This window comes from Fukomys damarensis, unplaced genomic scaffold (assembly GCF_012274545.1).
Source record: "Fukomys damarensis isolate Sample0158 unplaced genomic scaffold, DMR_v1.0_HiC HiC_scaffold_28, whole genome shotgun sequence".
In the NCBI taxonomy this organism is placed as follows: domain Eukaryota; kingdom Metazoa; phylum Chordata; class Mammalia; order Rodentia; family Bathyergidae; genus Fukomys; species Fukomys damarensis.
Genome location: NW_022900940.1, coordinates 11,261,991 through 11,285,405, shown reverse-complemented (window position 1 = coordinate 11,285,405; position 23,415 = coordinate 11,261,991). Strand labels below are relative to the sequence as shown.

Genomic DNA, 23,415 nt, shown 5'->3' with positions numbered 1-23,415 from the left:
ACACAAACAGATTAAAGATTCTTTCATATCATCACTGACACCTGCAATGTTTAATTAAGCTGAAAGTCACCAACTTCTGCTCAAAATGCTGACTGGTGGCTTGTTAATTAGTTGCTTTTTTCATTGATTAGCAACTTATGCAATACCCTGTTATAAATAGTTGTAATGCTTGCCTTGTTTCAGGGCTTAATTAATAAGATATAGACTATTTAACAATTGTGTCCTTGTTTGATTTATGATGCAAAGCTGAAAATTTTATTGCTAACCTCAAACAGTGATGTGCAAAAACAATTTTCAGAGCAAGTAAAACTGATAATACAAAACTTTCTTTGTCTTTTAGGAAAACTTTGATGAAATGAGCCATCACTGCTTGTCATGAGTAATCAATTTCTCAGCAATTGTGCTATCAACAAAATTTCAAGACAAATGTTTCAATAAATAAATATTCATCAATTTTTAGTTATACGAATCATACTTAAGAATGCTCAGTGGAATTAATTAAAATAATTGTGTGGGTATTTCTCTGCTTTTTTATAAACACACAGTTCCCAAATCTGCATCTCCTGAAGCAATCTCTTCATGGACTCCTAGGCTGAAATATCCAATTGTCATATGGTGTAATAAGGATGTCTAACAGGCATCTTAACTTTAACAGGACCCAGCCCTTCATTCCCCTACATCTCTTCCCCAAAGCCTGCTTTCTACTTCCTCAGAAAATAATTCCTTCGTCTACCTTGCAGTTCAAGCCAAAAACTGAAAAATGATCTTTTTTTCTTTCATTTCCTAACTCCAAAAAATCTATTTATAGACCATCCTAGACCTACATTTTTGTATCTTTTATTAGTATTACATTGATCTTCCCATCCTATCAATTCTCATCAGGATAAAAGCCTAACTGTACGATTCATCTGTCCATGTAATACTGTCCCACTTCTCATCTGCAGTATTACCTGCCACTTCCTCATACGGAGCTTTCCAATGGCTTCCCAGTGCATTTGAGATCAATATCAATCTTTTATCCTGCATTACAAAATCTCATATGATCTAATTCTTACATACTTCTCTAACCACATCTTTCTCTTTTCTACTTACTGGCTACAGTGCTATCTTATTCCCACCCAACGGTGTTTGCACTAGCTCTTCTCCTTGTTGAGAACGTACTTCCCAAGAGTTTGCATTCTGGCTCCTTGTTTTGTAATTTTTAAAAATAATTTTTATTTCAGCTTAAACTCCATTTCTTCAGAGAGGACTTCCCTGGCCTCTTGAAGCAGTCACCTACTGGCTTGGTACTATATGTTCTTTACTGTATTACTTCATCTGGTTATTTTCACTCTTCAACAATAGAGTAAAACTTCATGAGAACAGATTCTTTATCTGTTCTATGCACAACGGACAGAAATGTGGTGAAGACCATGTAGAAGATATTCAGTGTTTGTTGCATGACTAGGTGTACATCTGGATTAGTGAGGTTTATTTCACACATAGTATAAAGTAACTCAATACTGGTTTTCTTTATTTAAAAAAAAACAAGTAAACACATTGGTTTTGTATTAAACTTTTACATTAGTCAGTAAGGTTTTCTATTTGCACTTAAAAACAATAATTATATGACTGACTGGTAGTTCAGTGGTACAGTACTTGCCTAGCATACATGATGTCCTGGGCCTGAGGCTCTATAATGCCAAAAAATAAACAAAACAAACACACAGAACAGTGCTTATGACACAACAGCAAATGTCAAAGTAAAGCAAATGTTGATAGTAGAGTTATTTTATGCATGAATTGGAGTATAACTCCAATCTTAAAGCAAAAACCAGAGTCAAAATGAGCCCTGCTCTAAGCCTTTATATAGTTTATTAACTAAAATATAAATGGTCTATGTAAACCATCTTTTAAATTAATATGAACATATATATGCAAATATAAGTAGTGTTTTATAGTATATTAAGGAATTAATATGTTATCTAAATTCTCTTAGCTACCTTTTCTCTTTTCTAATGCAATTCAAAAGTTTCCCATGGTTGGTCACGTGCAACAAGGGAAAGTAGGCCCATCCACACCCAACTGAAGACTCAAAGTTGATTTAAGAAAACAATCATGGTGCCATTTTCTTTTCCAGGAATCAATTTGCTTAATGTGATACAATTTTTGCCAATAGGAAATGATGAGAAACAGCTTGAGAGAGCTTCTGGGAAAAAAGATCATCAATAGTAACATATCTGAAAAAGAAAGCATTTTCTCTATTGGAGATGGAATCACCACGTGGTCTTGAAACTATGGCAGCTGTTTTACAGAAAATAAGTTGCTAATCTCAGGATGACAGAGAAAATTAAGTGATAAAAGAAAATCTTAGCATGTGAATTGAATGATATAATAATGGAAATATTGTCATGAGACTTATATGAAAATAACTCTAATAGGAGCAGGAAGAAAATTATTTGTTCAGTCATCTTAACAAAACTCGTGCAAATTTAAGACCTCATTTCAGGCCAAATAACATATGATATACACCTGAGAAAGCATTTCCCCCAAGACACTTATGGAACATTAATTTTTTTTTTGGCAACAAGAAACATTACTATACTGTCAGGCAAGGTACTCCACAAATATTCGCAATGGCTGCTCTATTGCTTGGCTGAAAGTTTATGATTTTCAAACATTCAGGTTTCAGTTATAGGAGGTATCTATTATGCTTTTGAGAAAATTAAACTAATGAAAATAGAGCAAAATGTTTGCATAATCTCATCTCTACAGAGGATTTCTGTTACAACAAGAATGAACTCATTTTTAGTATATTAACTCACTCCCATAATGGCAAAGTGCAGAAAGTGTAACGTTTTACTAGATGACAAATTGTCATGAGTTTTTATAAGAGTAAACACATGACTCACTGAAAATACAGTAGTTGCAGAAAAGGCGAGGACAGCAAGCAGGTGCACAAAGAGCAGAGCCACCCAGAAGAGACACTAGAACTAATAAATGCAGTATCTCGCAAGGAATACAGAAAACAAAGCAAAACAATTTGAAACTAGTTATAGCTTTCTAAAAAACAAATGCCTTTGGAATGGCATCCAAACAAAAGTGTCTCATCCAAACATAAACTAACCTGAGATGCTCATTAACATCTTTTTTCTTTCATAGAGAAGATGAAAATTTCAAGAATGGAAGTGAGAAAACTTCCTCAGATCACAGACTAATATGGATAAAAAGGGAAAAGATTTCCCCAGTGTCCACAGGGAAAAAAAAAACTGATGGTATTTAGCAATAGGACCCTTCATAGAAAAAAGGAACACGGATGTAGAGTACGGAAAATGCTCAACTCCACATTAAAATATGAAGAGAAGAAAATTTAAGAGGAATTCCTATTCATTGCATTTTCTTTAACAATATGGTTAGCATTATTGCAAACCAATACCTTTTACTGATTAAAATTGTAACATGCAAGCTATACACTATGGGATGTACCAGTCATTCTAGCTACTGAGGGTAAGGCAAGACTGTTTGAAACTAGAGGTTTGAAGTCAACCTGGAAAATACAGTAGGGCTCTATCTCATGCAAAAAAATTATATATGTATACACACATACACACACACACACACACATATATATATTATATATATATATATATATATATATATATGCATATCATCTAAACTACCTGAGAAATACCCTTAATCTTTCAAGTAGTTTACTAAAGATACATTTTCTTTAAAGCATTGCAAAATAAAGTGAAGCTCATGTGTAATTCATAATTATTAATTGTTCATCTTTAAATTTTTGTTTTTATTAGTACATGTTTGCAGGGCATAATAATTGCATGCATTCTGGGAAGTTGTACATGCACACAATACATCCTCATTGATTTTCGTTTGTTTGTTTGTTTGTTTGATACAGGATATCACTATGTAGTTGAGACTAACCTGGAACTCACTATGTAGCTCAGGCTGGTCTGGAACTCAGCAATCCTCCTGCCTCAACCTCCTGAGTGCTGGGATTATATGTGTGAACCACCACACCCGGCCATCTTCACTGTTTTTTAAGTAAGTTTTTAAAGATAAGTTGGGGGACTGTCTTATGGAACATATTGCTTTTGAGGACTATCTATATTTGATAAGTACAAAGAAGTGTCTCATTGTTTCAAATTCTGTGATAAAGCTATTTTAGACTATTCCCATTGTTGTAACAAAATACCTTGAGAAGAGGTACTTAAAAATAACATAAACTTACCAATAACATTAATGGAGGCTGTGAAGTCTCAGATCAAAGCACTAGCAGGTTTTCTGGGTGTGTGGTCAGGCCCCCGTCTCTGCACCCATGGTGATGCCTGACCACTGTGTTCTTACGTGGCAGGAGGCAGAAGGGTACAAGGGGGAAGAGAATTTAAGAGTTCCTGCATTCATTTTATATGGTGTGAATCCATTTTCAAGACTTATTCAACTTCTAAAAGGCTCCACCTTCTCATACCTCTACAATGGGAATTAAATTTCAGTACAAATTTTGAAGGAGACACATTCATCCATAGCAATATCTACCTGCACATGCAGCTTATATATCTGATCCAAAAGAAAGCCTAGTAGAAAAATCACTGTTTCTATACAATGGCTCATTGTGACATCTAAAGTATCACAGACTGTCACAATATTTGTTGATGACTGGCTGATTGTAGGAGATGAATAAAGGAGAGAAAGCCACACTACTTACTGGTGGTAAGTACCAATGGGCATGCCTATCTCAAATATTAGGTGAGTAAACTCTGATAGAGGAAGAATTGGGGAATCAGAGAGTTGGTACCATGTCCTTTTCTATCTATTGCACTCAAACAGGCCTTTTTTGTATTTTTAAAGAGACTAGAGTTAATAAGTCACAGTTTAAGTTGCTCAAGTGAGTTGGGGTGACCAGTAAAATTGTTTTTCTCTGCCTTGAATTCCTCAAGCTAATTCACAGCTCAAAGATGTTGACTAAAAAGTTGCATCAAAATCTCATGTAGCACTAAGGAGGCTGAAACAATTTCTCAAATTTTACATTGCCAAGGTATTTCAGTCCATTGGCTGGATATTATAAAAAGTTCTGCAACTTTATTGAAGAGAACATAAATATTAAAAGTTAAGTATCACATCTAAAATTGTTTAAGTCACTTATGAGAAAAAATATTCTATTACGTGCTGATATATTATGGAACAAACTAAATACCACAGTAGTGGTATTTTTACTTAATATTTTTAATTATTAAAGCTCCATGATTGGTAAGTCCCATATTCAGGTGTACCACATGTTATCTTTTATACTGTATTTCGTTCAGTGCCATTTCTATGCTTAGATATATTTAGACATACTCATCATTGTGTTACAACTGCCAATAGTATTCACTACATTTGCCAGATCTACAAGTTTGAAATGTAGGGCAATACACTACACTATGTATATACCAGGTTTGCAATAGGTTACAATATCTGGCTTTATGGTGAGTACACTCTATATTGTTTGTACAATGATAAAATCACCTAATGAATTTTTCAGAATGTATCCATACTATTAGGCAATATATGACTTTTATACTTCTAAAATATAAAGAATATTACATTTTTACAGCTCTTTCAACTTTTTTATCTTCCCCTTAACGTTACATTTATTGATGCATATAGCCTCAATTCAGCTCCTTTATTATACCATGTTCCATGATATGAATAAAGAGATTGTTTATTCATTTTCTTTTAATAGACAGTTATGTTGCTTCTACCACTTTACTATTGCACTTATTGCATTGGTGAATGTCCTTGTATATGTCTTTTCATGTGCATGCACATTTTTTCTAGAGCATATATCTAGAATTAACATTGCTGAATTGTAATTAGCCCATATTCAACTTCACTGGGATGTTCAAATTGTTCTACAGTCTGACAGCACAATTTCTATTCCATTTTACTCCGCACTTATATGGTCTCTAGTAAAAACAGACAGAGTTAAACCAGACACTTAAAAAAAAAAGGTCTTGGGAGAATCTGACAGTAACAATATCCATATAATTCATGCAACAAGAGAGGCAACAGAGTAACAGGTGAGAAGCTTAACTGTTCTGAAAACCTGGAGAGAACAGACTGTGAAAGTGAAGCACAAGGGTGTCATAGTCAGGAACCAAAGGAGAAAGAATAAAGCCCAAATCTCGAACTCCCATGTCTTATTTGAAGTTTATGAGGGTATCACTTTTAACTGATAGGGATAATTGGGCTGTGGCAAAGAAAGAGGTTAGGCCTTCCTCACTACTATCCATTACAATAATAAGTTTATTAAATCTTCAGAAAAATATAACGCAAATGCACCATATGCATTTTTAATTAATTTTATTGGTATATTTAAGGTATATGATATAATGACATTCATCATTGGAAATTTGCATCTTTACATAATCCATCTTGGTTGTTATATTTTCCCCATTCCCCTGCCCTCCCTGGTACCCTCCATCCCTCCCTAACTACAAAGACTTTGTTTCCAGTTTTTCATTTTCTCCTGTTAATTCCATTATCTTCTTTACTTTCCCTACCTCTACCATTTCCCCTTTCCCTTTGCTCCTTTCCTTCCGTCTCACATTATCTATTATCATATGTATTTAAAGATATAGAGGTTAAGAGGGGAAGTCAAGGTTATTTTGGAGGTCTTTTCACAGATCATTTTATTTCCTAAGAATATTGGTGAAAAAGCATGAGTGGGAACCTAGGTAGCCAAATATTTATTTAATTTAAAAAAACAATACTAACACCAACTAGTTATGTAAAGCTAAGAAAGGTAAAATCAGTCACAATACAACAGCCTTCTAATCAGATTTATTACCAAAGCCCCTTTAAAATTCATTCTCTACCTAGAAGTCAGTTTTTTAAAAGGTAAATGAGGTTATATTTTTCTGTACTTGAAATTGACAATGTCTTCTTATTGTCAAAAACATCATGATAATGTAAACTTCTTCCCTGGCTGTAAAGCCAGTGTGATCAGGGCTGTTCTGACTTCCCTATTAATACAGAGCCAATTGGCCCCCTTATTCTGTGTTCATTTCTCCCACCATCCAAGCCTTCAGATCCTTGCTCTTGTGTGTAGGTCTGGAGTGTTCTCTCACCAACATTGTGACCTCTTCACATCTGACTCCTCTTCACTCAGTCCTTTGCTCTCTGGGCCTAGCCTAATTTCCCTGTCCAATGTGGCCACTTACATCTCTAATCTTCCTGTGTTTCAATTTTCTCTATAGTGTTTGTTACTTCCTTATTAATGACTTTTCGAATTGTTTATCATTAAGTAGACTTAACCCTCCTGAACATCAAAACATTGCAACCTCAATTCTGAAACAGCACCAGAAACAGACAGGTTACTCATTTTGTAGCACAAGTTGAATAATTATAAGTATAAAATCCAAAATACAACATGTTCTAAAACCAAAAATATTTTGAGTGCTGACACGTGATAAGTTAAAAATACCATACCATGAAATTATGTTTCATGCACAAAATTATTAATAATTGTGTATAAAATTATTTTAGGATACACACACACACACACATATACATATACACAACATACAGTTGTATCTCAATTCCTGAATGCTTTTGTTGGCAAATAATCTGTTTTGCAAACAGAAGTGTTTTGCAAAATTTTGCTTTTGTTTGCATACTCTGCATTTGGCAACAAATATGACTCTGGCTATCTTTCCCCCACAAACACAAATGTGGCCAGCTTTTCTAAAATTGTAGAACAGACTAAGCTTGAGAACCAAGATACTACTATAAATTAATATTTGGATTTGGGACTTAGCCTCAAGATCGGTCATTATACATACAAAATATTCCCCCCAAAAAGAATGTGAAAAATCTGAAACACTCTTGAGCATTTCAGGTATGGGATGCTTACACCATATATATTAATAGAACTAGCAAAATAACTATCACCATAGTTAAGTTCACAACTTCCATCCTCAATATTTGTCTAATACATTAAAAAAGCAATTTTGCTCTGATGTCCAAGATACACAAATGTTCAGAGGATGGTCATGGGAAGAGATAACAAGTTAGAGAAATCCTCCATACTTTAAAAAACATATTATAACAATAAAGCTCAGATGAACTAGGGATTTATACCAAATCACACAACATGGTTGTCATTGGTGATGTCTTGCTGATCATATATTAGGATTCTGCTTTCTTACTCACTAACCTTGTGACTTATTCTAGAACATGAAATGTGGAAGAAATTATATATAAATTCCACATGGAAATGTAAAATGTCTGTGTGCCTTGCCCCATTTCCTTCTCTACTATTGGCGGTATGTGAGGGGGGAGTTAAAGGGAAGCTGTCTTCAGCCAGGTCTCTGACTCATGAGCAGAGGCGTTCTACATATTAGTTGGATGATGCAGTGTAAATAAATCACATATGCAGAGTTGTGCCTCTGTAGTTTTAGAGTGGGTTTTTATTATAAGACAATTAGGCCATGTATCCTGACTGACACACTGTAATCATGTGGAAGAGTTGGAACACAAATCTGTATTTCTTTTCTCTTTCAGTAAGCTGCCCTGGGATGGCAGATAGAACTTTGTTAAAGAAGAAATATATGAGACTTTCATGGGTTATTTTTATTGCACTGTAGCTCTATATGCACTTCATTTCCTTTACAAGATAGGTAATAAGGCAAAAAAAATCATTAAGCCATATGACATGAAATATAAGTCATTAATCAAAAGTTTCTGAATTTGATATTTAGAAACTACTATGTCTTCTACTTTCATGCTCATTCTTTTTATTTACCTAATCCAATTTATTCAGGCACTTAAATCACCAGAGCAGTAGAATTATTTTCTGTAGGATTTTGTTTCTGCAGAGTAAAGATTTGATTATCTGCTTCTCTCTCTATAGAAAAATCTCTCTAAACCAGTACTTGCATAATGTTACAAGAGACTGATAATCTTTAATGACTTTCCTGCACTGGAAGATCCTACAGCACTTTCTGAATCAGAAACTGAATTTCATGTTGTATACTTTCAATATTGAGACATCTTTGGTATATGGGGAAAAATAATTTGCTACTTAGTTACCCCAAATTTTATTCTCTAATCACATAGATATATCTTTGTATTAACATCTTGCTTCTTCTTGAGAGGACATTTTCCCTGAAAGTTATTTTTTGACAGAAAACTGAAAGACACAGAAAATGGGAAAAGATTTAAGAATTCCAAAATATACCCTAATAACATATTACAGTCCAATAAGTGAAAAAAGTTTTCTTTACATATTCATATGTATTAATCTACATAAATTTACCTGTGAGTTAAATTCTTTTTTTTTTTTTTTATTGAGTTTATTGGTACATTTAGGGATACAGTACAGTTACATTCATTGTTGGGATCATGTACCTTTACATGGCAAGTCTTGATTCTCATTTTTTTCCCCTTACCTCTGCCCTCCCTTCACCCCCTCCTCCCCTCCCCATCTACAAACACTTTTAACAGTTCATTCAGCCTTAATGTGGCAGGAAATATTCTGCTAACTAAAACCTCATTTGTCTAGTATTTAACTTTCCTTCAGTCAAGATTTCAAAAAGCTCATTCACTCAGCAAGTGTATTTTCTAAGGAAAGTAACTAGTGTTTTAGATTTTTCTGCTTCATGTAATCTTAACATAAAACACAACCCTTGGGTTGTCTATACTATCTATTCACAAATACTCCATAAACTCAAATAGTTTGGAGGCAAAAGCTCAAAATTAAGCTTCTAAATTTCTGAGAATAAGATCACTCCAAATATCAATAAAGATGATATTTTAGGCCCTTACTAATAACTCACTCAAGCTTTAGGCAAAGAAGAAGCTCATCCAATTCGTATCCAATGATTGTTCTTTCACTTAATTCTTCAGGGACTTAGTCTTTGCTAGGGCAATGACAACAATATATTCCCTAGTACAATAATGACTAATGCTGATGTAACTTGCTCCAAGAAATGATTTTCTATAACTTTTTCCCAATGATTATCCAGCATTTCAAACTTTTAACCAAGTTTGATAAATGTCACAAATCATTCTATAAAATAGCCAAAATACAATGATGTAAGCAAAACTAACAGTAGTTAAGATGGCCTTCTAAGTGTATTTTGACCCTGAATAATAACACTGCTTGTGAGGCCAGATATTTACCATTATCTTTGTGGTTATAAGGAGGGTTTAGGTTAAACAAGCAAACGTGATACAGAAAAGAGGATCCGAATAAAAGGCCCATACTTGAATGCTGTGTAACATAAATCCTTAATATTCAGAGACAGCATTGCAGCACTATGTAGCTCAGATGCTGAATTCAGATATCCTAGGTTTGAAATTTTTCTCCATTACTTAACAGCTGTATGATGTTGAGAAATCAATGGAACCATGTAATTACAAATGCTAGTGAGGCTGCAGGGAAAGAAGATCGCTTCTACATTGTTGTTTGGAATGTAAACTAGTACAACCAATACGAAGATTAGTACACTGATTCCTTAAAAATAGAAACTTCAATTGACCCAGCTATCCCCCTTCTTAGTAGGAAGTAGGGTGATCTTTTACAATGCGGAGGGGAACAAGAGATGGAAGGGGACGAAGGTAAAAAGGATTATTTTTAAAAAGATAATTAAAAAATAGAAACAGAGCTTTTTCAAATGGGAAGGGGATAAAAGTTGGAGGGAGCAGGGAGGGCTGGGAGGGGAAGGGAACAAAAGAAGAATTAAGATGTGTTATGTACATATACAAACTTACTATGATAAATGTAATTATTATGCACTACAAACAAGTAAAAATACATTAATAAGATGAGCATAGTGAGGTATGCCTGTAATCCAAGCACTCAGAAGGCCGAAGCATGAGGATTGTCATGAGTTCAAGGCCAACCTCAGCCACATAGTGAGTTCAAGGCCAGCCTGGACTACACAGCAAGACTCTGTCTCAAAAAGAGCCAGGGATTTAGTTCAGTGGTACTGCTGCCTGCCTCACAAGCACAAGGTCTTGAGTTGCATCCCTGGTACCAAATCAAAAACAAACAAACAAAACAAACCCATTAATAAAAAAAGTGCAAAAAATGGTTTTTAAACTCATGAAAGGAAAAAAAAAATTTCTGTCCCATTTGAAAATGTCCTTTAAATAGGAAAATTTGTTACTATTAATAACAGCTTGAGGAAATTTGTTCAGCTGCAAAATCAAGAGAGTGGATCTTTATTTCCCTACTCATGAGTTTATGTTAGGATAGAATTCATACAAATGCCATGTGTCTAAATGCACAATAAATACATCAACTAGTTGAATGGATTTGCAGGGCCTTCCTTGCTATAGCTACCAGGATTTATTTGTCTTCAATTCCTAATTTCACTGAATTTCTATTAAAGCTACACAGATAGTCCTTATATTTTTCAGTTATGGTTTAAAAGTTGTGCACACATAAAATTATGTAAGAATGCTGCTCTCATTGCAGTTCAAACAGCATATTAAATGTGTGTGCACGTGTGTGTGTATGTACACACTCTCTGAATGCAATTCTAAATAGAAGCATCAAATTGAAATTGGTTCCTGAAAATTCCTTAATGAATAGAATACTATGTGGCAAACAGAATTGGTTTGATTTCCCCCCTAACCTCTCTAAAGCATTTCCTCCCTTAAAAGAAGCTCGAATAAGGGTGAGATGATTCAGAGTATGCGAATGTACTTGCTAATACCACTGTAGTTTATGGAGTGTGGAACTACTCAGGCTTCTAACACTGCCAACTGGGCTCAGCCATAGAACTAACAAGGTTATCTGGCGACACAGCAAGTAAAAATTAAAATTGGAGGAGCAATCATGTTTGATACTGGAAATTACTAAAGAAAACCAGAAGAGAGGCAATAAGATGCTGCCAGGCTTGAAACACCTGCTGAATTCAGAGTATTCTGCAACCTCAAAACAGCTTGGGAAAGGAAGGCTGTAAAAGAGAATTACAAAAATCAATTCTAGAGGCAACCAAAACATGAATAAAAATTTCAATGGCTGCCTGTTTAGAAACTGATGGATGCAAAAAGTTCATTAGGCAGTGGAAGAGAAGAAAAAAAAATGACAAGTATAATACTTTTTCCTTTACTGCATGTAGGCTGTTCAAATGCGTTTACTTGCTTAAGTGCTTTTCTTATACATTCCAGTCACAAGAATAAAAAGGCAGCAAATACGGTAGGCCTTAAAGGACTGAGGAATGCTAGCCAGTTATTTGCTGACACCTCAAAATTGATAGAGCCCAACTTTCTCATTCATGGCCCCTGGATATATGTACATCCTGAAATTGGCAGATCGTTCAGTTTAAGCCTGTGCTTCTCTGACTTGGCTCTTTCCTGGGTACACAGCACAACTTCTCAGATGCCATCTTTTATGCCAACAGGCTGCTGATTCTCTTTACACCTTTTCAAGGGAACAGCTGGGGTGCAGTCACCAGATGCATCATGCTGCTAGAACTCTGAGCTGAAGTTTACCAAGATTATGACTCACAAGCTCTGTGCCAGGACAAAAAAGGTCTCAGAATTTTTATTAACTTTCTTCGAAATTGTCTGATTGATGTGCTACCTGACAAAGACCCTTTAAAGCTCTTAAAACTTCATATGAAGTATTATGCTGAACCTAGGAGGCACATTAAAAATTCAAAGGAGGCACGGTCCTATCCTTTACAATCTGATGTTGTAAACTTTATTACATTTCTCACAAAGTATAGGCCTCACTATTATTTCCAAAAAAGTCTCTTAAATACTGGTTATGGAATTGGTAGGAAGGAGACACAGTGGATCAGTAGTCACTGCACACAAATATAAGCTGTCCCATAAATGCTCTGGAAAGGACCTTCACTGACAAGATGAGACACCAATACACTTGCTAACTAAGTTTGGGTGATCTGGTTCTCCCTCTACTTTCCACTGTGGAGCTCAGAACAGTTTCTTCAGTGAAATCTCTACACAAGTAAGTTTTGAGTTTATATGTCCTATTTGTAGAAACCAGAGAAACTCAAACAAGAAAATATAATCAAGGATATTTTACTGAACTTTTACTGCTACCTGGACACAATATCTGAAAGGGTATGGTTGATAATTAGGTTAAGTATACAGTTTTCCGCAGATAAAAAATCACTTTTTAAATTACATCTAGCACATACCATTTATTATATTAAAATTGCACTTAAAGATGGTCTTAAAATATCTACAACATTGAACAGTGACAAAAAGTATGGGTTTCACAAGTCAAATTGTATAGATTCAAACCCTGCTAGCAGAGTAATGGTGGCCAATTACTGACTGTATCTAACAATTAAGCTCAGAAGTAGGCATCAAAGAGAGCACACCTCCCAGGAATGGTCTGTAGTTTAAATGAGTATGCATGAAAATGTGTGTCACAGAAACATAATTACACCATATATATAATATGTATGCATGTGTAGATAGATGTAAATGTATTTGGCTTGATACTGTACTACTACCAAAGTCAACACTCAGCAAATATGGTTCAGATCTGACAAATCCCACAAAAGCTCACATGTGGAAAGCTTGGTCTTCAGTGCAATAATGTTCAAAAGCGGAGCCTTTGGTAAAAGACTGGATCACGAAGGCTCTGCCCATTGATGGACTCATAGTTTGATGGTATTACTGGGAGGACACAGGTCATGGGGGTTGCCAAGGTAGGGTATATCCTGTCTCTGGCCCCTCCCTCACTCTCTGTTTCCTGGTACATGCACAGTGAGTGATTTCCTCTACCACATTCTCTGCATCATGATTCTCCAGGGCCAACTTAGGCCAGGAAACAAGACAGCCAAATGACAGTGGACATAAAACCTCTGATGCCATAAGCCAAAATAAATATTACTTCCTCCTATATCTGTCAGGTGTTTTGTTACTGTTATGGAAAGCTCACTAACAAAACAAATGATTGCTATTGGTATTTCTAAGTTTCAGATCATTATTGATATATTATTAACTTTAAATCAAGATAAAAAGAATCTGAAGAACCATTAATATCCATTTTACTGGCTTGTAAAAATTAAATAATGCTCAATATATAAATTATAATTTCATCAGTAAATAAATTTGTATGTAAATTAATATTTGTAGGAATTATTCTTAATTCAATATGCTTTCCCACCTATCTTTCTCCAAGGAAATATGGATATCAAGATCATTATAAACTCTTTTTTGTTTTTCTGGTACCTGGGATCAAACTCTGGTCCTTGCACTTGCAAGGCAGGCAGTAGAACCACTGAGCTAAATCCCCAGCCCCAGAAGCTCTATTTTTAACATTTAATCTTATCTACAAACAACAGAATTCTTAAAAATAACAGGGAGGATATGTGTTCATTTACTTATTTTCATTATACCTTCATGTAAAGGCACATACCACAGTGTTTAGATTTTGAGAATGATGTCATGTTATAAACTCCTAGAAGGGAAGAGGAATGACAGGTTCATTTGTTTTACCCAGTATTAGTGCAATGCCACCCAAATATGACAGATGATGATAAATAACTCTCATGGCGATCACAGCGACTCTTCCACTAAATGATGAGGCTCTGTCTAACAGGTGAGCAGCTTTGAGAAAATGTTATACATATCTGTCTGCTTAGGGATCATGTCACCCTGCTGTTGTAGTTTAAATGAATAGGACTGTCTGAAAATAATCCCAGAAGCCCTCTCTGTATTGACAGGGGCAATAGGGCAACTCGGAAGGGGTTTCTCCTATCTTGCCAAGTAGGAAGGGCTGCACCCCTGATCAGCTTATCATGCAACCATAAGCCTGCTCCTCCACGCAAGGGATACTACAGTGTCTCACAGGACATGAAGGTTGCCACCTGCTGGGAGCCAATATTTCAAAGCTCCTATATATGGCCGGTCAAGGACCAAGCAGTCTGCTTATCCTTCACTGATATGGTAGACTACTGGAGAGAAGGAATCTTTGACAGGAGTACATACCCACACTGCAGGTGCATGGGCCCCTGAATCTGCCATACCTGTAGGTCTAGAGGATTATTGGACTTCCAGCTTTTTTTTTCTCTTTGTTAGAACTTGACCTATGCAAGTGTCTCAGTAAAGACTGTTTTGTAGTCCATGACTTATGATGTTATGAAATTTTTGTTGAAATGTATGAGACACATATGACTTAACTAGATGGCAACTATGAACACTACAATCTTTAAAATGCCAAAAGCAATCATTTAGCATTTAACATATTGGCATTTGAAAGCCGGGCTTGGTGGCACACACCTCTAATCCCAGCTCTCGGGAGGCTGAGGCAGGATCACTGTGAGTTTGAGACCAGCCTGGGCTACATAGTGAGTTCCAGGTCAGTCTCAACTACATAGTGAGACCCTGTCTCAAAAAACAAACAAAAATCCACACAAAAAAATCCAAAAACCTATATTGGCATTTGATATAACACAGAATGCTTTGTGAATTGTGTCATATTGGTCAATATTTAGAAGGAGCTAAAAGAATGCAGTAAACTGTTATGACATTCAAAGAGAGAAGAGTGTCATTATCAAGGGGTGAATTATTCCCACAAATGCATAGCTGAGATCACATTTGGAGCTCTGTATTTTACTTAGCTAAAGTTTGGCCACATACTGAATATGAAATGGAATCAGAACTCAGTTGCATGTACTAACAGATTGGGATCGGGGCAAGATGTATGAAAAATGTACCGCACTTATCTTTGAAAATGAATCTAAACAGTATCTTAAATGTAAATACACACAATTATATAGAATTACAAGCACACAGGTGTTTGTGTCACAGGTGCACACACACACACACACACACACACATACACACACAATCATGCACATATAATTCTGGCCTATTAAGAAAGAACTATCCAAGATGATCTTATTTCATCCTGGTCAACTAGATCCTCCAGAGTAAACAATCCTCTACCAGAATATCTATTTAAAAATAGATACTCTATTGTTTTTATGGAATTAATGATAAGTACTTTATCTATAGAAATGGCCTTATGGGATCTTAATCAGCAATGTTTCAAGTTGTCAAAAATCCCCAGTTTCTCAGAGCTCTATTCTGTGTTATTCCAAAAAATTAGTGTTTTTCAATAAAAAGACAAATCAAGAGCCAAAACCTATGAAAGCAGAATGATACATTACGTTACCAAAATATTCTGCCTGTACAATTTATCTTAAATATGTCAACCGGCTTTCAGGCAGCCTAATTTGTGTGTCATTCCCTAGTAAAGTCTTCAAGGCACTATAATTTTCAAGTACATAAATACTAAGACTATCTGAAAACATCTATGTATGCAAAAATCATGCATTTCTTGCAAGGCTGCAGTATTTAATAAAATATATGCATGTAACTACAAGTATACCTTGTTGGAAGTGACTGGAGCATCACAGGAAATAAAATGCATACACGTGACTGCTTCATATAGTGCTAACGATGAAATGGTCTTTAATTCTCTACTTCTCTTCCTCATTATATGATTAGTTCTGTCTGAGACACTTTTAGCCATAAGGTAGAACTGTTTTATTTTTTCAATCCAGAAGCAGATGAAACAAGTCTGTCAACACAGATGTTCTCTTCCTGAAAATATTTTCAAAGTGTCTTATTCTGGACTGTGGCAATGATATATTATGGGTGCTATACCAGCACATCCAAAATATGATCTACAGAATTCACGTCTGCCACGACCCAATCAAAACACTAACATCAAACCAAAATTTGTCATCACATAGTCTTACAATCAATTACCAGCCCATTCATTTAGCAGTTACAAACCTGAGTGTAAATTTCAATTCCATCACTCCTGTTGAATTACTACGAGTAACTTTTACCTCACCATCAGGTTTCTCATCCCTTAAACAGGGATGAACTCAAAGAATCTATTTAGCAGATTATAAAGATTAACAAAAATAGATTCATCAAGTAGGGGTCTTGTCATATAGTGTGTATAAGATGAATACAATAGTTATTAATGCAGGTGAATAATTCAATTCAAGTGTTATTTCACTGTTCTGATATTGATTAGTCATCATTCTCCTTGATATTGGTCAGTTAATGACACTACAACATAAAAATAAAATCCACAGAACTGGGTAATTATATTATGCTTACTACATAAAACAGATCATTTTATATATTGAAAAAATGTATAGACTAAACACCTCTTTTCCTTTATATATGAGTATATTAAAATTGTTTAGGTAAATATGCAATGTGAGTTAAAGAATATTGAATGGATATTATATACAGTAAAACTGAATCAGGGCTGGTAAAGAAAAGAAACCTGCTTAACCTGTCCAACTCATATCCAGACTTCCCATGCTGACCCTGTTTCTCTCTCCGATACAGTTATACGAACACAACCCTTCTATACAATAAACAATACATACAAAAAGAAAAATACACAAGTCACCCCTTTTGAAAGAAATTTTAAGGCTATGAAAAACTTTAAAAATAAGGTTTGTTATTGAGCCACAATGGAGCACACCACAGAAAGGTTAAACCAAGCCTGTCTTCAGTTTTACAGAAGTTGAAATTCCTAGTTTTAGTTGTATTTTTCTAACTTTTTTTCTGTATTAAAAATGACATAAATCCTGCAAAGATGGTAAAGCAAAGGTTCTAAGGTTCCACATATGTTTTTTTCATCTCTCTTTCATATTAACCATCTTGAGGCAAATACAGCACCACAGCAGCCGGCTGAAAGCCTACAGCACTGATTCTCCTAACAATGAGACTACTACATCTGGCATTCACCAGTCCAATCCTTCACTTTGGACAAATTGGACAAATTCACTTTGTCCAATCCTTTACATGAAAGCCACATTGGGATTTTAGTTTTTCTGTGTTTACACCTTAGACATGTACATCTCTTTCTCCCTTCTAAGTTTCAGAAGGCTCTTTGTTAAATGTTCACCAACTAAATGGTTCTTCAAAGGGCAGCTACCACAGGTCCACCTCTTACAAATTTTCCTGACATTCCTAGCTGTCTTCAGAGTAAAAGACCACTTGAACTTTGTCTCATAATGGTCCCTGTCAGCAGATAATAAGATAATTGCTCATTTATTCCAAACATTAATTGAATATTTGCAAGGTTCCTAGAAACATGGCCATGGAGATTCAGCGATGAACCCTAAGACACAATTTCTTTTCAGGTGGAATTCAGTCTAGAAGGCAAGACCCAAGGATGAAAAATTACAAACTGAGATAAGAGAAGTAGCATTTATGTATTAAAAGAAGTATTGTGATGGCCTAGGTAGTGTATTCAATTTAGAATATAATATGAATGTTCTTTTCATTTTTGTTTTTAAAATCAATAGATAAGTTGTATATAGTCATTATGTGCAACATGATGTTTTGAACTATAAATACATTTTGATAGAGTTAAATATATAAAATTAATACATGCATTACCTTGTATAGTAATTTTTGTGGGAAGAACACTTAATATACACTATCCTATCTTCATGAATATATCATTATTAATCATAGTTACTATGCTGTGGTTGCTAGGGCCTAAGGTGGTTTGGGGGATTTGGGGTTTGGGCGATGTCTTTTTTTTTTTTTTTTGGTACCGGGGATTGAACTCAGGAACTTATGCTTGCAAGGCAGGTGGAGGAACTACTGAACTAAATCCCCGGCCCTAGGGGATGTCTTTTTGAAAGATGAAACATTGAATGTGGCGATGATTTCACAGTTATATAATGTTAAATTTATAAGTATCCTCAAATTCATTTTGATTTGTACATTTAATTGCATGCTAATTATATTTGAATAAAGCTTCTTTTAAAACATAATGGTAGGGTGCTTAGAATTATTAGATCATTTTTTCCTGACAGAGGAATTTAAGCAGAAATCTAAAGCATAAAGCCAGTAATAGAAATCTAAGGAGGAAGGGGAATAATTTAAGACAGAGTAAATAATAGGTTGGAAGGCACTGTGTAGGGGAGTGATTGACATGTATTAATAATGAACAGAATATTAGAATTTCCAATAAACTAAGGATAGATTTGCATGAAATGAGGTTAGGGAAGAAGGGAAGAATTAAATTGTGTAGGACATGTGTAGGCCATGACAATACATCTAACTTTTATTTTATGTATAATCATAAGCCACTCAAAGTTAAGAAGAAAAGAGATACAATGTATTGATGTTTTAAATTATCACTTGGGCTACTACAAGCAAACTGGAGTAAACATGAGGAAGAGTGGAGAAAAAGTGATGAGAGCACCAGTTAGAACTGTGAGAAACCCAAAGTACAATGAATTTAAAGTGCAAATTTGGAGAGCACCAAGAGATGGAGGGAGTGGAGAGAAAGGGGAAATAAAAAGATTAAAGATGTCTTACACACAGGTTCCAACTTTCCACGATGAATAACAATCGTTGTCTACTGTAAACATGTACTAATAAAAATAAAAAATAAATTTGAAAGTGCTTCTTGCCATCTAGGTAAGAACTGATTATTTCTCCCAGTATGGAATCAAAGGAGAGGAGGAGAAATCGAATGTGGTGGGTTTTAAATTGTATCCACAAATTCTTTGACACACCCCTGATGGAATGTAATTTTCTTCCCTGAGTGTATGCAGAATATAGTGACATAACAAATGGGATGTTATGGAAATGACTTCTGTGACTCCTGAAAGGAGACACCATGGTATCCTCTTGCTTTCTCTCTGGATCCTTTGTTTTGGGGAAAAGCCTGGGGTCAAATATTCAAGAGGCCAAATAACATCCCTATGGTAGGAGCTGAGGCCTCCTAGGAGCAGCCAACATGAAAGCACCAGCCTTGTCTGTGACTGAGCCACCGGGAAGGTGAACACTCTGCTCCAGTCAAGCCTTCAGTAACCATAGCCCCAAGTGACAACTAACTGCAGTTCCCTGAGGGGATCTGAGTCAGAACCACCTACAGAAACAGGCTCCCAAATATTTACCTTAGAAACTTACATGAGATAAAACATCTTTATTACTATCTTATGGAGAAGAAAAACCTCGAGAATGATCTGCATGTGCTTCATATTCTTCTAATGCTTCCATGAGTTAAGTATTACAGGTTTAAACAGTAGGTTTGTTATGATAATAGGAATGGATGGATAAAAACAGAAATGACATTGTGCTTTTGCAAATTAGTGAACAAAATAAACTTTAAAAAATCTTAAGAATAAGGCATGATATCAAGCACATTGACAAGTTACAAGTTTATGAGCCAACTAGGCTCCCTAAGACTTTGAGAATGGTTTCTGTGTTAAACTTACACTATTACTACCAGTACTCCACGTTCTGTCAAAATACTATGTGCTTAAAGGACCTTTAGTCATAACAAAATTGTAGATCAAGCTGTCCCTATTCCAGGACTCCAGTCCAGGGTTTATATCTGGCCTCTTTAAGTCACTCACAATATTCTGGAGATATTCGGGAGGAGAAATTAAGAATATGATGGGTTATGGTTCTACTACTTAGAAAACTTTTGAGCGTAATTAAATCAGATCAAAAAGTCAGTATTTTTATAGGTCTTAGGTCTGAACTGACTTATGCCAAATTTACATAGCACTTGAGGGAAAAATACATTTATATATATGAAAAATAATACAGGAAGGAAAAGTGATTACACATAAAAAATACTATTTATCAGAATTGTTACTGCCAAAGTTTATTTGGTATCATGAGTTGGGCCTTACAGTATCCATTTTTAGGGATGGAAGGTACATTTTCTACACATCAGTTTTTCATGCATAACCCTGGAATGTGAGACAAGTTTTAGATCCCACAGACCAAATATTCAATAATACAGATTCATTTAAAAATAAGCATTTTTCTTGGGATTAACTCCCTTTGAGTGAAGGTTAAATTAAAAAATCCTCAGATAGCGCCATCACGTCTTTATAATTTCTCTAAAAGTCAGTCTTAGTTTTGTGGAGAAGTTGTAGGGTTAGTATAACAGCCTTCTTAGGACAAGTCAAATGTCAACACATTTTTTTCATATGATTTATTTATTTATTTTTGGTGCTTGGGTCAAACTCTGAACCTTGCACTTTCCAGGCAGGTGCGCCACCACTGAGCTATATCTCCAGCTCCTCATACTATTCATCCTTATAGTTTTAAAACTTTTTAGCAATTACTACCACTGCAACAATGTTCCTTAAATTAAAAAATGAAATAAAAAACTGAACTTATTATATAGGGGATTTACAGGCTGAACGAAAATAGAAGACAGTCAAATTTTGGGAAACACTTGCCTAGAAAGCTCACCAGGGCACAATCCCATTATTTTACATGAGCATAATCTGAAATCCTATATGGCAGAGTGATTTATTGGAAATTGTAAAGCTGGAAGGTGGCAAATACGGTTCTAACTCCATTTGGATTTCTATTATAACATCAAATAAAAAGGTAAAGAGCAAAATTCAATAGTAATTTCTAATCACTGAACAAAACATACATTTGTTTCTTTATTTACTTTTTTATAGATTTGGAGATCAGGCCAGGGATTTAGCTCAGTGGTTCCACCACCTGCCTTGCAAGCACAAGGACCTGAGTTGGATCGCCGGTACCAAAAACAAAATAAACAAAAAAAGATTTGGAGATCAAGTTTATATAATATGAAACCTAGAGACAATTCTGAACTGCAATTCATAATCTTTTCTCCCTTCCCTCATCTTAAATGCATCTGAACACAGCAAGTAGCTGCAATCATAAGGGGGAAAACAAGAAATTGTGTTCAAATTTGGCTATATCTAGTTCGGTAAATATTACATTAAAATCAAAGTTTATGTGTAAATATCACAATGCTGAGAAGAATATTCTCAAGGATGGTGTCCAAGAACTCCGCTAAAACAAAAAGGAGAGGATGTGGGAAGATCATTTTCACTTGACAATTTCTGTTTCTTAAAGATCACTTGTGTACAATCATATGTGCCAGGCTGATCAGTATTTTATAACTTCCCCAAAAATTCTACAGTGAATATCACATAAGGCTCTGGCAAAAACAATATGCCCTGACAAACACTGCTGAATTTTTATTATTTGCTTGTTTGCTCAGAGAAGAGGTGAATTTATTTTGGTTTTGGTTTGGTCTTTGAATTTTTATAATTCCTATGACCTGGGTGGCACATGTTATTTTTTCCTGTGGGTAAGATTTGGACAGACTATTTCATACTCTCTCTCTTAAAGAAGCAAATAAGGTAATGTAGCTAAAGTACGATGCTACATATGAATATATTAGTCTAGTGAGTTTTAAACAAATACATTAAAACTTTACTCATTTCAACACAGAGGGAGGTGAACAGTTGGAGTTTGAAGGTGTGTTTAAAGACAATTTCATTACTTTTAATTTGTATTCCAAACTAAGATTTAATTAGACAGAGCAAGCAAAGAAAAGGAGGAAGGAGGCAGAAAGAACATAACAGAGTAGGTCAGAGCAAGAGCTAATGAATATTACTGCAGGGGGTGGAGAGAAAAACAAGGCAGCAATTCAAAAGGAAATAAAATGTTGAGAATCAGGGGAGGAGGGACTCCTTGGAGAGAAGCCAGAAATCACTATAATGTAGCTACATAAAGGAAGAAAGCAATTTAGGCAGGTAATATTTGTACCATGTAATCTGTTTTTTTCCACAGCAAGGTAGTGATTCAATAACTAGGAAGGAAGTTGATGAGGGTTAAACTGAATAGGCACTGGGAAATGGACAGAAAGGTAGATTTTATGTAGAAATGGTTTTAAAAACTAAGAGTATTACACTAGCAGGATCATGGTAGGTATAAGGAACCCAGTACTGACAAGTCACACCTGCACGAGCTTTAGCTACTTATACTCATTTGGCTGCCTCATCTCTACCCTGGCAGTGATGGTATTCACCACAGTAGGGAGGCTGTGAGTCCAATATAAATTGTATGATGTTTTTAAAGGATCTGGCAGAAAGAGAGGACTGTAATAAATGTTATTATTGCTATGATAATTACCATCATCAGTAATGAAAAAGTACTCTAGGACTTTAAGTCATGTTTGATATTAATGTAATCAGTTTTTTTCCCTCCGGGCTCTTGTTTGGAGAACTATGAAGAATGAAGCAGAAAGGGCAGTAGTGGGGAACAAACCAGGTGTGTCTTATTGGAAAGAACAAAGAAAAGCCTGATGTAGCTGAGGGGGCTCCATGGGAAGACACGGCCTGACGCCCAAATGTAGGAGCTTTATATGCAGCTTTTGGCATGCGAAGGGGAAAGTTGTCATTGGTGGGTGTCATCTGGTGCCATTTTCAAACCTGACAGGTATGTGAAATGAAATGCCACTGTTGCTAGGCTTCTTGTGGTCAGCAGATTTGATTAGTACTTTGTCCTTTGTGCTCCAGTTTCCTGAATCTTTTTTTTTTTTCTTTCTTTTTTTTTTTTTTTTTTTTTTTTTGGTACTGGGAATCAAACTCAGGTCCTTCT

The 23,415-nt window shown here is 35.3% G+C and overlaps 1 protein-coding gene and 1 long non-coding RNA gene across 6 annotated transcripts in view; one reads left to right on the top strand and one right to left on the bottom strand.

Moving 5' to 3' along the window:
* LOC104866129 (contactin-4) overlaps window positions 1-23,415 on the bottom strand; it is a 536,780-nt gene that overhangs the window by 448,058 nt on the left and 65,307 nt on the right. The gene's annotated exons all lie outside the window — the stretch shown is intronic.
* LOC104866128 overlaps window positions 4,670-23,415 on the top strand; it is a 24,176-nt gene continuing 5,430 nt past the window's right edge. Inside the window, exons 1-4 of one of the 2 annotated variants that reach the window (XR_781343.1) lie at window positions 4,670-4,707; window positions 12,393-12,523; window positions 14,471-14,569; window positions 18,150-18,241. This is a non-coding gene — a long non-coding RNA (uncharacterized LOC104866128). Of the gene's footprint in view, window positions 4,708-12,392; window positions 12,524-14,470; window positions 14,570-18,149; window positions 18,242-23,415 lie in introns of those variants that run through there. The other variant, XR_781344.1, reaches the window with a different exon arrangement.